This window comes from Elephantulus edwardii, unplaced genomic scaffold, assembly GCF_000299155.1.
Source record: "Elephantulus edwardii isolate Elephantulus edwardi_28Jun2011 unplaced genomic scaffold, EleEdw1.0 scaffold00132, whole genome shotgun sequence".
Taxonomy (NCBI): Eukaryota; Metazoa; Chordata; class Mammalia; order Macroscelidea; family Macroscelididae; genus Elephantulus; species Elephantulus edwardii.
In genome coordinates this window covers 917,056-929,359 of record NW_006399882.1, presented here as the reverse complement: position 1 = coordinate 929,359, position 12,304 = coordinate 917,056, and the positions used below count along the sequence as shown (strand labels likewise).

The 12,304-nt window shown below is 41.1% G+C and overlaps 1 protein-coding gene across 2 annotated transcripts in view; it reads right to left on the bottom strand.

Annotated features, from left to right (window-relative positions):
* Positions 1 to 12,304, bottom strand: part of PTPRG (protein tyrosine phosphatase, receptor type, G) — a 924,714-nt gene that overhangs the window by 261,530 nt on the left and 650,880 nt on the right. The gene's annotated exons all lie outside the window — the stretch shown is intronic.

Below are 12,304 nucleotides of genomic sequence, written 5' to 3'. Positions count from 1 at the left end.
AAATAAACTAGCATCAAAGGCTTTAAATCCTGCCCTGGGACAAACACGTCCATACGCCATGGGAGAGGTGTAGTGAGTGCTACGACTGGTGGAGGGGGCTTCTCTGCGAGCCCCACGAGGCAGATGCATTGATCTTCTTTGAATTTTTCAAACCGGCGCTCACCTTTGGAGTTCAAAGGCATCTGCCCAGGCTGTTTACTTTTCTTCCACTTAACCAAATATTCCATACATTAGTGCATGCTTTCTACACTTACTGCAGCACCTGGAAGCCAGTATTCACGTGGGCTCTCTAAGGTAAAGCGGCCAAGCAGACTCTAAGAGGCCAAGAGACATAGTGGCTTCAAGGATTATGACACGTTATGCTTCACTTGGATTTATTAGTTATTCTATGCAGATCAGCCCACAAAATAAACCAAAGAGACTTCTCTGCCCCATCAATAGGGATTAGACCATTGTAGTCTCTTCAATCACCTCGTTACTAGCCATAAAACCTTGACACTGACATTTTGGGCTGGATGAGTGTGGGATGGGTTGAAGGAGGTGTCCTGCACCTTATAAGATATTTACCTGCAGCATCCTTAGCCTTCACCTGTTAGATGCCTGTTAGCAGCTTTGACCAAGTTATTACAAGAAAAAATAAATCTTTAGTTCTGGCCGTGTGTACTATGTGGGACAAAAATTACCCTCTCCTACCCTGAGAACCACTTAAAAAAAATAAGTTAATAAATGTTCAATTCCTTACCTGTTTACACACACTATCCTTATCTATCCACACCATTCCTTGAAGACTTTTTATAGCCTTTTAACAAAAGGGAGGAAGTGAAAGAAAAAAGCTGTCAGCACATCCATAAAATAATTACAGTCATAGGGCCCAAGAGAATTTAGAATAGGATCAAAGGTTTCTAACTGTGGGGCCAGAAGAACAAAGGCATAAGAATACAATTTTAAGTTATAATAAAATAACTTTTCAGACCCTAGCAAAATTAGCAGAGGTCCCAAAGCCCCTATATACACATAAAAACACTGACACCAATTCTATGCAAATCTTTCTCTATCCTATTCAGGGGACAAAAAAAAATTCCACACCAAATCAAACAACAAACTCAAAAAAAAGCAAACAACCCAAAACAAGACAGACAAAAGAACCAGCAATTTGCTTTGGATCTGGCTCTCCATGCACAGAAGATGTACTATTGATGGTGGCATAGTTCATCACACACAGACGATACACTGTGGATATTAACATGGTTTTCTGCACAATATTGGTGTTGAAATACTGGTCCCATTATTTGTAATCTTGGGTAATACACTTTGAAAAGTCTCTACATCTATCCACTTTTGTAATTTGAGATAGTTTTAACTACCTTGGGGTGTGTGCCAGTGATGATGAAATATGATACTGTGCAATTTTCATCTTCTTGTTAGCATTTTACACAAGATGTTCAATAAATTTCACCTTTTAGTAATTAGTACTCGTACATTCCAAGAAGCCCTGGTGGTACAGTGGGGTTAAGCGTGGTCTGCCAACCAAAAAAGATCAGCAGTTCAAACCCACTAGCTGATCTGCAGGAGAAATACGAGGCAATTTCCCTCCCGTTAAGATGTGCAGCCTTGGAAAACTGATGGAGGGTCCTAAGTCAGTACTAACTCAGAAGACAATGTGTTCGGTTTTGGGTATCTATAACCTGACTGCTAGTCCTAAGGGTGTAGTCAGGAAATCAAAAGATGAGCTGCACTGGGGAAAGCTGCTGTCAATATCGCCACAGTACTAATGAGCAACGATGTCCATCTAGAGACTAAGGTGTGCCTGATCCAGCCCATGATTTTCTCAAGAGTTTGCTAATATACCTGAAAGCAGGACAATGACTAAAGGTGAAAGACAAAAAAAATCTGTCTGCCTTTGAGTTGGAGTGCATTGAAAAGCACTGCACATACCACAGAGGAAGATAACATGAACTGCCAAGAGAAGAGAGAGGTCTCTCCTGCAGAGGTTAAAACAAGGTTGCTCCTTGGAAGGAGAGATTTTCAAACTCACACACACTTTGGGCATGTTGTCATGAAGGTCCAGTCCTTTAAGAAGGACACCTGCTTAGAACGGTGGAGGGGCAGCAAAAGAGAGGAAGACCCCAGAGGAGCTGGACTGACACAGTGACTATGTCAATGGGGTTAAATGCAGAGATAAAGATGGTTAGCTTAAGATAGCACAGTGACTATGTCAATGGGGTTAAATGCAGAGATAAAGATGGTTAGCTTAAGATAGCACAAAGTTCAGAGCCATTGTTGACGAGTTGGCTGAGAATCGAAGATGAGTTGATGGCACATAAAAAACAACAATAACCTATTCCACTTAAACAAAACCTCAAGCTTATTGCTGTCGTCTGGGAACTGCCTCACAGCAGAATCTCTCACGGGTTTCCTTCCAGATGCTATAAACTGCATGGGAGGAGATTCCCCATCTTTCTCATGGCAGCTGGTGGATTTGAACTGCCAGAGAGGTGCTGCCTTTGGGTTAGCAAGCAGCACAACCAACTGTGGACTCCTCCTCCTGGAGGGCAAATCAGATCCAGTGCACTTTAATCCGGCTGGGTGTAAAGCGGTGGAAGTGGGAGAAGGAGGCAGGGAGAAAACCCCAAACAGGTGCTCCTTGAAATAAAAAGTTGAACAAACCATTTTCTCAGTGATGCATTTATTCCTCTTCTACACCAGAAATGCTTATGTTCTCTCATGAAAATGTGTGAGAGGACAGATATTTATATACATTATTAATATACTGGAGCCTTTAATTAAAAAAAAAGTCTGTTACATCAGCTAGTAGTATTTCTGAACGACTTCTGAACTGGATTGCTCCAGAAAATGACCACTGTTATACATATTCCACTGAGCAGCATTTTTTTCTTTCCAGCAGGAGTTAGGGTTGGGAGGCAAAGAGGGAGCAACATAAGTGGATTTGCGATGTAATGAGCATGATATGTGGCATTCTCCTAAGAAGGCTAATCAGTTAAGGCAACAAAGTGGATGGCACTCCAAGGAGAACAAAGCCAGGAAAAATTAGACAACTGGCCCGGGCATCAGAAAACAGGAATTCTTGACCTGGAAGATTCCAAACAGATACGTGGCCATGGTCAACCAGTAAACCCTGATAGGAAACCCTGAGAGATGTTTAAAGGGAAGGAGGTCTCTTGTCTGTCATTACAGTGTGGGAGGCAGGGGGAGGAAATCACAACAGAGTTCCACAGATCTTCTCTGAGTACATGATAATCAGATTCTACAACTCATATAGGGAGCTCTAGTGACCTAGTAGGTAAGGAGATGCTCTGCCAATCCAAAGATAGACTGTTCAAATCAACTAGCTGTTCTGATGGAGAAAGATGGACAATCTCCTCCCCTGTGATTTACAGATTCTTAAAGCCTGCTGGAGGATCAGCTGTGAGTTGTTTCCAAATGATCAGCACACAACAAAACAACAACAAAATGACTTAAAATAGAAACAAAGGATAAAATAGTTTTCAAACTCTCATTCATTGATGAGGGGGGGGGGGAAAGGAGAGTTCTTGGTAACTGTCCTTGAAGTACAATGATTTAATTAAAGAAGATTTTCACATGGTCACATTCAAAGAACTCAAAGTCTCTTAATTATGTAATGCTTGGCCAATAATTAAATAGTCTTCTGTAATGTCCACTAAGAGGAAATTTGAATTACAGGCCATTTGCAGACAGGAGCTGCACTAAAAACATCTGATAGGCCATAAATTCAATGTTGTACATCCAAAATTCCATTCCAAAATTGCATCTGAACATTGAGAATGGCTCTGGCCTTCACTTAATGCTAAGTCCTATCAAATCAATTAGCTGTTAAAATAGTTTAATTGGAACATATGTATTTTAATTTTTGTGTGTGTATAAAAAAAATCTTCTTAATCAACCCAAAACATTCTGAAATTGCACTGCCAGGTAATGTAGTGAGAGAATTGAACTTATAGCTGGATAAAAGCAAGGAAGTGGAAAATGTGAGATGGAGGATCTTCAAACAGCAGTCAGTGGAAAGGAATACATTAAGAATCTTATTAGTTTACTGCAATAATCCTGAAAAAAAAAGTAGTATTCAGGAGGAAGTTTTCAACAACCTACCACCACACTGTGGTGTACACATTTACATATTTTTGAAACCAAAACACCACTGATTTTTTATTTTACATTTTTTTATTTTATTATTTTGTGTGCATGTGTGTGTGTATACTGTCAAATCAGCTCTGACTTGTACAGGAGGATACCAGCCCTCCTTCTCCAGCAGAGCATTTGGTGGATTTGAACCGCGTACATCTGGGATTGCAGTGCAGCTTCTTGCCACTAGGTCACCAGAGCTCCCTAACACCATTGAATCTGGGGGATATGAGAAGAAGGGGTGGTTTGAGGATTTGGTAGATAGATAAAATTCTTTTTTTTCTATCCTAATGGAGTACTTAGTAATGGAAGAATTTTAGCCATACCTATCTATAGCTATTCCTTGGAAAAGGAATCCATGTTTGGAAAGGTAGAGGGTCAGTGAAAGAGAGGAAGACCCTCAATGAGATGGACAGGCACAGAGGCTCTAACCATGGGATCAAGTATATTGGCGATGATAAGGACAGCTCAAGATAGGACACGGCTCAGACCTGCTGTTCAAAGAATTGCTGGAAAATGCAATTAATAGTAGGGGTAAAGCTGTGCTGCCAACTCAAAAGGTAGGAGGTTCAAATCCATGGCTCTGAGAGAGAAAGGTGAGCAAACTCCTCCTGTGCAATTTACAGCCTCTGAAAACCCACTGGCGGTTCAGCGATGAGTCTCTTCCAATTCGATGGCAATGAGTCGTTGAGCTTCTGTATAGCAATGACAGGGAGCTCTGGTGAGTTTTAGGGAGTTGTGGTGCTAACTCAGAGATGAATCGCCCAGCTGCTGCAAAAGCTGCTCCTATTTTCAAATGCAATTTACAGAGCTGGTTCCAACTCTATAGCATTGAGTTGGGTTTCTCTGCCTCATTTTTTCAAGGCATCCTGATGTGCAGTGAGCTACATGTTGGGCTGTTAATCCAAAGGTCAGTGGTTTCAATCTAACAACTACGCTGTGGAATAAAGATCAGTGGTCTCTTCCTGTATCTGCCCGCAGCCATGGAAATCCAAAGGAGAACTGTCTCAGTGACAGCAGGAGGCTATGGTTTGGTACAGCAACGATGAAAAAGCATCCTCTTCCTCTTCAAAAAAACAAAAACAAAACAAAACAAAACAAAAGCATCCCTTCCTCTTCAAAAAAACAAAACACCCAAACGAAAACCAGTGAAGTACCAAGTCAGGAGTTATCCTCAAGACATCAGCTGACTCACAAGTTCATGGTCAATGGTCAGCAAAGATTGCATGGCATTTGATGGGCCTGCTGCAAGATGCTTCTGCTGTAACTACCATCTTTAGCTTAGTTCTACACAGTTACTGAGATGTACATTTTACCAAAACCCACATCATTTCCCTTACCTCAACCTTACTCTACATTAAGTACTGAGCAACAATTAAAGGCTAGACTCCGAAGTGAGGAGTAGGGAAGGTGAGAGAGAGAGGGATGCAAACAAAGGAGCAAGACAAAGACTTCCATCCAGAAGGATTTATATTCCGATAGTCTCAGATCTTACTACTCAGTGTCTGTTTCCTTAGACGATAGGTTATTAGGTTGCTCCTCCCATTCATTGTACCAAACCCTCCTTCCTCAGTCCATTGTCAAATCCATTAGAACTCACAGTTCCTCAAGTACGGAGAACTGTAGTTGTCTCCTGGTAAGGAATTATGCTGTCAACATAAAGGCAGGCAGTTTGAATCCACCAGCTGCTCCACCAGAGAAGGACGGACACTCTCTTCCTGTGTGAATTCCTGCCTGTGGAAACCCGCTGGAGGGTCAGCTCTGGCTGGGTTGCATCTGACTCCACAGCACATCTTCCTCCTAAGAATTTGCTGGTGAGTTCGAACACCTGACCTTTCACTTAGCTAAACCACTGTGTCATCAAGGCTCTACCCTCCTACCTAGGGCTGCCACTGACTTCACTGGAGTAGTTACTTGCACAAGCAAGCCGCAGTGCTAGCCTCTTGCAAGAAAGGTTATGAAGAGTAAGTCAAGTCTGTCAGTCTGCAATGGAGGCTGTAAAGATGGACAGAAGTGAGTTAGTGAAGAGACGTAAACAAGATGGAGCTCTTGAAAGAGTTATGGGGGTAAATAAAGGCGAATCACATCCACCTTTGCTGTGGGGGGATTACAGGGCAGGGGAGAAAAGAAGAGAAGGGCTTTCCAGCCAGCCTTGGATGGGTGAGTCACCAAGACCAACGGCTGCCTTCTAAAGGCCTCTAAATAATCCCAGGTGCTGCCATTTCATTTAATTACCAAGCCTCTCCAGATGGAGCAAAATAATTAACAAGTCTGGAGCTCCGACATGATATAAAGAATGGGTTAGCAACTTCCAAAACGTTTGAGTTTGGAAGTCTCCTTTCAACCATGAAATAAGGGGAGAAATGAAAAGGGGGCAGAGAACTAAAGTATAAACCACAGAGGGAAATCAAATGATTCCAAGCAGGCTCTGGGAAGAAAGCGAAGTAGAAATATGTAGTTCTTGTAGAAGGGGGTCAGCTCTCATTGTGGACGGGGTCCTGCCAAAGAGCAAATGCAGGAAATACCGACAGAGCTGCTGGAGGCAGGTTGTCACAAAAAACCCAATTTAGAAGAAAATAAAGATGTAATTTACTCATTTCTTAATTATTTTATTTCTTTTTAAGTGAATGAGAAATAGTCCCAGATATGTATTTGGGTCTAATGTAGATTCTTAAGGGATTGCACTCACAGGGTAAGATGATTTGTGTATATATATAAAAAAAAATTGTGAGAAAAATTTTTAAATGTAGGGATTTAGAAAATCATGTATTAATAACTGTAAAAGTCAATGACATTGAAGAAATATGGGTAAAATTTAAGAACTCAAATGGCCATGGCATATGAGTGTTAAAATGAATGTGATGCCTCCTCTCCATTGTAAATTCAAAGCTTCATATGAGAAACAAAATGCAAAATAAAACTCATTATAATCAAAGTATGTGGAGCGCTGGTGGCTTAGTGGTGAGAGACTCTGCTGTGATCGCAAGGGCAAGTAGTTCGAATCCAGCAGCTGTTCCAAGGGAGAAGGATGGGCAATTTCCTCTGGTGTGATTAAACAACCTCTGAAAACTCGCTGGAGGGTCGGCTATGGGTCAATTCTGACTCAATGGTACACAACAACAACAGCACTCAAAACTATGAGATGAAATCAACTGTTTATGAACAACAGTGTCTTTTCAGTCAATTGGGTAGAAGTTAACCAATTTTCATCCTTGGTAAAAAAATCAAAGACAGTGATAGATTAGAATCAGTAAAGAAGCACACCTGAAAAAAAATCGAATTGAAACCCAATTAAGAGGATGATGGCAGGAGATCCTTAGAGTAAAGAAGTGTTAGCATAAGAGGATTCTGAAAATTAAGTACCCTTTATCAACTTAAGTCAGAAAAAACCCCAAAAGTTTTGGGAATTATTTTAAAAGGTTCTTCCCACAAACTCCCTTATCATGCTACGGTCATTTCCATTTTTAAGTAAACCTGAGCATTCATATTTATGGTTAAACAGGTCATCAGGGTGAAGTGTTATCAAAATACTAAAATATGTTCAAAAGTATTTGAATTCTTTTTTATATTTAAAAATTGTACAGGAATTCAAATCAGACCAAAAGAAGAGCCAACTTTAACAAAACAAAAAAGGCGTCATTTTAATTCTTTTACCTGCTTAAACATTTAGTGTACTCTCCGTAGTGGTTTAACAATAAATTTTCTTGCATCCCTTATCAATTATTTTAAATTTCTTGAAAATCCTGTAAAGTAAAACTTCTCTGTCTTATCTTTCTTCTACTCTTAGCAGCAGGCTGACAGTTCATAGGTTCTCTGTATGAAGCAGAGGTTTTTTAGACATACTCCTGACTATGTGTTGGGAATTGTAATACATGTTCCACCCCCAATGGCTGTGAGGTGAATGCTCCTTCTAGAGCTGAGGAGACCAAATGTGCACAGCCACATGCAATTGCTCTGCTCACTATCTTTATTCCATGGCGATGGTCCTTCTTTCATTGGTGCTTATACAGGGGAGATCACCCTCTTTCAAACTTTGGAATTTTCATAGACATAAGCACTCCTCAGAAAAGATACTCAACCAAAAGATGCCAGCTGCTGTTCAGAGATATCAAGAGCCAAGAAGCAAGGTCTTAAGGTTACACTGCCATGAATGCATGAAGGAGACTGGATAGAGTGGGGGAATGGGATGTATGCCTTTACCCACCTCACTGTCTATTGATTAAAGCTATGTGGATGCTCCCCAGATGTATCCACAGTGGTTTTTATGTAAAATCTTCCATTTTGAATACCATGACAGAACCAAGGACACTATGCAAATTTAACAAAGCAGCCCGTGAGCCAGGCCAACCCTCATCCAGGTCAACATATGAATGACTCTTTGTCTTCCATGTGGTCTCTTATGTCTGTCGTTATTTCAGAAAGATCACTAATTTTATCATTTCTAACTGCAGCAAAGACAGCAAGAATACCAGAATTCATGAGAAAGAGATAAATGTGGTAAGAGAAGCTGAGACAAGAAAAAATAGACAACGATGTAATAAAATTATTGGATCTATGGAATATGACTGCAAGTCAACCAAACTAGGTGTACACGTGTTGACACATCCAGACCATAATTAGAGAACTGCCTCCTGATGAGAGTATCCACCTGTCTTTGTTATCTGCTGCTGTTATCGTAGAAGTAAAACAAGTGGATGGATTCAATAAAAAGACATTTCTTCACTTACATCTTAGGAGACTAGAAGTCTGAAGTTAAGTCATCAGTTCTGGAGGAAGGCACACTCTCCTGCATGCTCCATTGCCCTCTCCCCACCCCCCACTCCCAGCTTTGGGGAAAGGTCCTTGTCTCCTTTGGGCTCACCATTCTTTTGAGAAAGCTCCTGTGTCTTGGAATCAACCTCTCCTTGGTCTAGAAGGTTCCTGTCCAGGTTCCTTAGGACCGAAGGACACATTTGGCTCTAAGTCCTTCCTTCTTGGCCCTCTGCTCTCTGCTCACCTGTTTACTCTCTTTATCTCAAAAGAGATTGACTCAAAATACAACCTGATCCTAGATATTGTCTCCTGCCCTTTGAACACTGTTAGGTGGTGGAGTTGGGATGTACTAATATCTGACCCTGCAGTGGATTTTCAGAGGCTCTAATTCTCACAGGAGAAGACTGCCCATCTTTCTCCCTTGGAGAAACTCAAACAAGGTACCTCTGGGTTGGCAGTGCAACTCCTCACCACAGTGCAACCAGAACTCTCTTGAAAATAACTGCCTTTAATTTTGAGCTCAGGAGCTCCAGGTGAGGAGTGATAAGAAGTAGTGCTGCCAACCCAAAGTCATGCAGTTCTAATCTGCCAGGTGCTCCATGTGATAAAGACAGGAAATCTCCTCCTGTGCAATTTCCTGCCTCTGAAAATCTGCTGGAGGGTCATCTATGAGTCAGTTCTCACTTGATGCTACACAAAAACAACTGTGCCTTACCAACACCATTGGAGGTTAAGATGTTAGAACACATTTAAAAATTGTATAAGATCACACACTGGTGAAAAATTACCTAAGAAATAGTCAGCTAGCCAAGTTGATACATATTTGCGGATGGACACACCACAATTCCATTCCATAGCATTTTGGATGCAGAGTATGAGATCTGAAGAGCATTCTGCCGGAGCCGTCTTTTTAGAAGCAGTAGGATTTCTCTATTTGCCTCTCTCCAGCCATTATCACACGGGACTGGGACAATGAGACTCCAGGCGGTGGGTGTAGACTGTGTTTATTTCTTTTTTAACGTAGCAAATAATACTATTCCTGATATAGAATTGGCACTAAAGAGATGATAAATAGTCCTTGAATACTGAAATGTCAAATTCGAATTTGGTAATTTCTTATGCACTATGATTTCTCTGAATGTTCTGGGGAGAAATTCAAACTCCCAAATCCAACATTCTTACAGGAACATTCAAAATACAAAAATAACAAAATAGGCGCTTCTAATTCTAGATAGTCAAGTTAAAGTAACAATAATACTCCCCACTCTACAGCACAAAGTCACATGTATAAATATACCGTGTGGATTTACAAGGAAACAAAAGAAACAGCTCAACACAGCTGCTACCCAGATACAATTCTGTTGTATTTTATATTACCCATCCTCTATTTTGTGTCTACAGGAGAGCAAGCCAAAACGTAGACAAAGACTCAACAGATGAAAATACATGTTAAATTTCTTTGTGTATGAACTTGTTGTTTTGTCCCAGAAATGCTTTGAAAAGTCAAAACCTAGATTTCACACTGAGACATTTTGTTGGGTTGCTCGCCAATGTGTCTTGCTTGCCGGCACCTCTAATTGGTCCTATATTTAATAAGAGTTTATAGATCTGGAAAAAGAAAAGGCATTTGGGTAGAGCATGCTGTGAACCAGGGTCTTCCAGTGCACATAAACACATTTTTAGAGGCTTTTTTCCCCCTGTTCGGAGCACATGATTAGGCTGCCGATTGGTTGGCATGACAGAGGGGATAGAAGACTGAAGGAGGGTACAGGAGCAGAGTGTTAGCGGCATAAAAAGCACCACGCCAAGTGGACAAGAGGAGGAAACATGGGATTAAGCAGCTGGAGTTTGGAATAGCAGTGTAAGGGACTCCAGCATTGCCAAAGGTAAACTAACCAATGTTTTAAGGTCAAAAGGGGTCTATGGCCCTGTGCCAACTGGGCAATGCCCGGACAAGATGTCTGCTCCTACAAAGGACATGCCTACAGCACAGGTTCCCCACCCTCGAGAAACAGAGGTGGACAGACACAAGTGTGGATTAATGGGCATTCAGCAAGTGTCTACTGGGTAACAAGAACGGTTGCTGTGAGCTGAATCAGGATGACCCTGATTTATGGCAACCCCACTTCAGAGAAGAAGAAAACACTTTCTGGTCCTGCACAAACTTCATGATGAGCTTGTGCTCCATGATCCACAAGGTTTTCATTCGTAAAATTTTTTTGAAGTAGATTGCCAACCCTTTCATTTTAGTATGCTTCTTTCAATCTGTTAGCTCCATTGAAACCTTTCTGGCACCAAAACAAATAAATCTCCACAGCATGGGATTACTCTGGCCGGGTGTTCTATGTGGGTCTCCTGTATGAAAAGTAATATTCTAACAAGGCATCACTAATGTTGCCCTCAGCAACGATCCTGAGGACTTCATTTAATTCCCGCCTATAGTTGTGATGATGTGGAAACTCATAAGGACACATTTCACAGATAAGGACACAGATCAGAAAGTCTTAGTAATCGGATCACCATTATGCAGTTGTTAAGTAGACAAGTAAAACTTTTTTACTCCAGTGCATTTGGTTTTCGATGCTCTGCTGTCCTGAGGTTCAGAAAGCAGTCAAGGAGAAGAAGAGATGAGTGGGAGACAAGGAAGAAATCAGTCCAAGACACAGAAGAAACCTGCAGCTTCCAACACATTTGACCCCAACCCACAGGAGAAACACACTTTATATGCCTAGTACACAGTCAGCGTGTATTTTTGCATATAAACAACTAAAACTGAGGTTGTAAAACAATTTTACCTGCCCTGTGTACAATACAGTCCAAGCATATCTAATTTCTAATTCTACGTTATTACAGCTCTTATTTTTTTAAAAATGCTGATCAGGACTTAACAAAACAATTTCATGATTTGCTAACTGGTCACGATTCACAGTGGAAAACCTACAGGCAATGCTGATAACCCTTATCAGGTCTAACATTTGAAAAGAATATTGGGCTTTTCAAAATTCCTCCCTGATGAACCTCCCATTTGAGCCAGTATCCAAGGAAAAAGTGAGATGCAAGAGGACATTTAAGAGGGAGATAATTGTGGCTCATCTGCCATTCATTAAAAGGGCATTGAAATCAGCACTCCAAACAAAAATGGCTCCATCTCAATAACAAAGAGGCTTTTCAAAAAAGGCAGATGTTAAACACTTAGACTGGAAAAGGCTCCCATGTCTTTCATGTTCCACCGAGCTTCCTGATGATGAAAGGAACACCTGTAGTAGTCTGCAGGCAAATTTTAGGACTGAGTCACAAACCTATGCTCAGGGTTCTTCCTTCCATTCTTCAGTGTACAAGGTCTCTAAGTTGTCCGGTCAAGGCCCTCTAATCAGGCCTGCTCTACATGGCT